This window comes from Hipposideros armiger, unplaced genomic scaffold (assembly GCF_001890085.2).
Source record: "Hipposideros armiger isolate ML-2016 unplaced genomic scaffold, ASM189008v1 scaffold_650, whole genome shotgun sequence".
Taxonomy (NCBI): domain Eukaryota; kingdom Metazoa; phylum Chordata; class Mammalia; order Chiroptera; family Hipposideridae; genus Hipposideros; species Hipposideros armiger.
Genome location: NW_017732000.1, coordinates 52665 through 57787, shown reverse-complemented (window position 1 = coordinate 57787; position 5123 = coordinate 52665). Strand labels below are relative to the sequence as shown.

The following is a 5123-nucleotide window of genomic DNA, read 5'->3' as shown; positions in this document are numbered from 1 at the left end:
GTGTGCATGTGATTCGTATTGATTGTTCTTTCGTTAATATGACAAACTTGAAAAAGAAAACCTTATTCCTTATACACTCTCCCGTTCCCAATTAGTGTCTGGAGGGTAGGCTGGGCCTACTTTAACATTCTAATGGTAAATCTTTGGTGCTACCTGTGTCCCTCTGGATCTCTGTAATACTGGAGGATAACTGGTAAGGAATAGATGAAAAGATACGAGGAGGAATAGAAGTCACAAAATCGTATCTATGAAGCAGAAAAGCCGAGACGTGCGTATGAAAAATAGGCATAAACAAAGAAAGACGCTACTTGCTGGGAGGCAACGAGCAGAAACCAGGTGAATAAACAAATGCCAGAGCCTAATCGTATGGGTGATGACATAATATTATCCACAGTGGAGTAAGCATGCTCGTAAAAGTGTCAGTTCATTTTCGGGAGCTCCTTGCCAGCCTGGAAGCAGGCTTGCATGAAGCTTAGTAACCAAATGTTTAATTTTCCTTCGATGGATGCAGGGTACATTTGGAGCATAGCGCTGCCACCGCCAACTCTGCTGGGCCCTTCTCATCTTACTAGGTTGGGGATCTTGGCTTCATAATAGGTTTTTGGCATGGCGGACTCATGTACCAGATTGGGGAAGGGGGTGTGTGCTCTCTCCTGCTGTGAGGATGGATGGAGCTACTTCATATACTACTGGGATTCCCTTTCAAGGAATATCTTGGACTAAATGGTCTTTTTCTTGATGGACTATGTTTTGGGTCATCCTTTACCAAGGATATAATCATGGGCTATAACATTTTTTGGACTTGGATTTGGTGGGTAACTGCAATGTTTTTTGGAAACCTGTTTTGGTTTAGTATCATTTCGTTTTTCCTGTTTAAGGGCATCATTGGTCTAGAAGGGAAGGACCTTGGCATTGTGGAAATCTTTGTGTTTTGTGCTGCTGCTCAATTCATATTGGAGATTGGAGGGGTAGAGAGCTGAAACTCGCTCAGAACTTCTGTGGTTCTCTCCACTGGAAAGCCAGAACCCATGGCTCGACCTGCCTGAGGTGGTTAGCACAGACATCAAAACAATAGTCATTTAATGCTATCATAACATTACATAATTCAGTTCCTTCCCTTTTAGAATGTGGAGGGATATACGAGAAGCAAAGAAAAGTCTGTGACCCCACTACTCATATTTTCCACAAGCCTCCAATTATCCTTTCATCTGTACCAAAACATGGAGGGTGATGGCAAAAACTTGTGTGAGAACCTGGCAGAGGTTTTGTACTCCCATGTTGTCCCTGGTCTGGTTTCTAAAACCATTCTGGTAATTTGGAAGATTTGCCAGCAAAGAGTCGGTTGTTCAACAGGACTTGTCAGCTTCATTCTTAGACAGTTTCTTTCTGTGGTGGGTGTGGTGGTGTTCTTAAAGGATATAAAACATGTACAGCAGGACTTGTGCTTCCTTCTTTTTTGGCAAGTGAGTTTGGCATCCTTGGGACAAATTAGCAGTATCTTTAGAAAACACAAGATTTTTATGATACGAGAGAAACGTGATGCAAAGAAATGAGGAAAAGTCTTAAGGAGTGAAATTCATTCTCAGACATAAAGACATAACCTTGTGAATTGAATGGGAGATGGCTTTTCCTTTGCTACCAAATGACAGGTAAAACATTCTGATTTCATTTATTCAGTCATCTAACAAATATCTACTAAGCACCCACTACGTGAAAGCACCATTCTTACACTAATGATATAGAAGAAGTTAGCAAAACAAACCACTGCTGTCATGAAGCTTTGTCTAGGGAAATCACATAATAGTGAAGCAATGTTCCATTTGAATAGAAAAATATTGTCGCTAAGCTTCCTTTTCAAAACAGCTATGAAATTAACCTGAGAGTTGATAGGGCTCTTTGAAAAAAAAAAAATGATTGTGACAGTGACATGATTATCAGTATCCGTTTTATTCCCTTCAATTTCTAAAGCTGAGATCATCCAGAATAGCTTCTGGAAGAGGAGAAATGCATTACGATGATGAAAGCAAAGTGTTAAAGAGACAAGACACAGGGTGACCTGTTAGCTCAGTTGGTTAGAGCGTGGTGCTGATAACACCAAGGTTGCCGGTTCGATCCCCGCATGGGCCACTGTGAGCTGCACCCTCCTTAAAAGAGTCAGCTATGCCACTGTAGCATGAAAGCAATGTGTAACCAATGACCATGGCTGTTCCCCAATAAAAGTTAAAAAAACAAAAAAATAGAGACAAGAGAGAACAGGTTGTGCAGGTGCCAGCATGACTTAGGGGGACGGTCCAGCCAGGTGTGGGCCCCATTCCTTAACGTGCCAGCTGGACCCTTCTTGCCAAATCTTGGCCCCAAGAGTTTGTTTCCAATCAGTAGGCTTTGCTCTTTGTACTGTCTGTCAGAGGTGCTCCGGGCAAAAGTGCATCATTGAACCGTCAAGTTCACCACCTTTTAGCTCCTGCCTTCTCTGTGCTTTTGAGCACCGCCCCCCCCCCATAAACCCCACATCAAACACAGACATGTGTATTTATCAAACTCTGTGGGTGCATGTAGACCATTCACAAAGCGATGAAAACATCTGGTGCTAAACAACAGCATGAGTGGCGTATTTTGCCCGGGGGAGCCGCGGATCAGAGAGTGCCTGGGGGCTTTGTAAACAGCTTTTCTCAGCATCCCATCTCCCTGCCCCAAACGAGTGAAATAAAAATGCATCAATAAACCCACACGAGCTCACATTTTTTCCTCTTTATTTTTCACCATTTGATAGACATTGGGACAGATTTGTTGCCCAATATACTTGCCGACCCACAGTTTCAGTGCTGGTCTATAATGGATTTAACCGAAATGCCACCACATTATTCAACAGATGAAAGTTGATGTCATCTTTTTCTGTCCTGGTGCCCAAGCCAACATGATCACTAATTGGAATTTTTCTGGGAAGCAAAACAGCCAACATCAAGCTTGTGTCAGCAATGGCTTTGAACATCTATTTTCCCACCTTCATCATAGGGAAGGAGAATCCTATCAATTCTTTTCCGTCCGGAAAAAAATCGGTCTCCTCATGAAAGAGAAAGGAAGGAATAATTAAAAGGAAAAAACAAACAAACTCTTAAATAGCACACTGTCCTTTTTTTCCTATTGACGAGCAATTGGCTTCCCAGCTTGTTCGTTAACTTACAAATACAGAAGTTTCCTGGTTCCTCGCTCCTGGGTGTGGCGCTGGTGACTTTGAAGTCCGCCCCACTGGTGAGTGGTTGGACACTGAGCTAATGAGATTTTACTGTTTTGAACAGCTGGTCAAATTTGGAGGCCCCTGGAGCCTCAAGGCAACTGCTGATTTACAAGGCCCCTGTAATATACGCAGCCTTGGCTGATGCTTTTGTTGTTGATTTAGGCTGGAGCAAAGGTGTAGATTTTGTGATGCCGTAAAAACGTCAAGCGATTGATTTGAGAATATGTAATACCTATAGGTAGCCCCCCACCAGGAGCCTGCATCTTGTGTGGCTCATAGTTGAGAATGTTTTAGGAAGGTTTGGGTTTTTTCACGTGGCAATGTGTTTTAGAGAGGGAGGGACTGGATGCTTTGGCTGCTGATAGCTGGGTGGAGCCCAAAAAAGAAGCCTTTGAAACTTATAACTCCTGTTGGCGCCTTCCCTCCCTCCGTCCATTCCTTCCTTGTTGGTAAGTGTGTTAAAGCAAATCCCAGAACCCCGATCATGTTACCGCTACGTCCATGTAGCTCTAAAATATATGGACATGTTCTTCAAAGCATAAACGTACTCATTCTTTGGGATCATCTGAAAGCCAGTTCATCTTCGGATTTTTTCTGGATTTTCTCGGAAATACCTTCTTCATTTCATACCTTTTCATGTCATCTCTTGCTCATGCCAGCATCCAAACAAAGGTCACACATTGTGATTCGGTTCTTAAATCTCTCAATCCAGAATGGTCTCCCCACAGGTACGCACTTGGATCTCCATTTACAGACAGGAGAACTACCTTAGGGAGTAAAGGGAGAACAGTGGTCTCGCGGTGTCCGAGTGTGTTCCTGCCCCGCCTCCATCTTTTTCCTCGCCGATTCTTCCTTTCTGTTGAGGTTGGCTGTATTTCCCCTGGGTGTCTTCCTTCCCACCTTACTATTTGATCCTAATCGTACCGCAGCAGAATTTCAGAAGATCAGAGTTTGGCTCGTATTGCGTTCATGTTCCATGTGTTTGTAGCTTTTTCCTGAATTATTTCAGGGTGAAGAGCGGCAGAATCACAGAAGCCGTGCAGTGAGCCCCAAAGCCTGGGAGTGAGGTCCTGCTGTTTTCCTTGGTAGTTTCCAGAATTTTACTGGGCTTTCTAGTCAGTTCTTGGGGGGAGACAGGAGAGCTGCTGATCAGTAGAAAAATAGGACACGTTTATTTCTGTTCTTTTCAACAGTTAGAAGGCTTCAGTATACGAGCCAGTAGCTGGGCTAGGTGCATATCAGGGACAGAATTTTTAAATTGTGGTTTCACTAGTATAAGTCCAGAAAATAGAGCTTTCTTTCAGGTAGCAGTCAGGGGAGTCCCCTAATTGTCCCCTGGCCTTGGTGGAGTGGTGGGATCAAAGACAAACAGGAAAATTTCACACATCCATAAAAACCTACGCTTTACCTCTGTTCCTCTGGCCCAGCATTCCACCTCTCCCAGAGGGAATCCTGTCCCAGCCCCACTTGCGGCGGTGCCCTCACATCCTGCCAGGAAAGGGCAGTTTGTTTGAACCCCAGAGGCCAATGTCTACCTGGCCTACTGGTGGCTTTGCTGCACTGAGGCACTCCCCTCCCCTCCCAGGTACAAGCCTTTCTGTCCTGGATTCTGAGCCACACCTGAGACCTCTGAGTGCTGGGCGCGCTGCCCTTCGGACTCACTGTGGGCTTTCACATCAGGCCCGAATCGGAACCGTTAGTCGGCCACTTACTCCCTGTAGCATCTTGCACAAGCCACTCGCCCACTCCAGCCATGCTGTGCCTGCTTTCTGATGACAAAACCAGGGTGATAAGATCTAGCCTCTTGGGTTAGAGCAGCTTTTCTGATTTTTGGTCTCAATTACCTTAGGGAAACTGTGGTATAAATTTACTTTTTTCTTTTTTTTTT

The 5123-nt window shown here is 44.4% G+C and overlaps 1 non-coding gene across 1 annotated transcript; it reads left to right on the top strand.

The window, feature by feature from the left end:
* The first annotated feature begins 2053 nt into the window (after positions 1–2053).
* TRNAI-GAU (transfer RNA isoleucine (anticodon GAU)) lies at positions 2054–2127 on the top strand. Its single transcript has one exon. It is a non-coding gene; the product is annotated as a tRNA-Ile (tRNA).
* The last annotated feature ends 2996 nt before the right edge of the window (positions 2128–5123 follow it).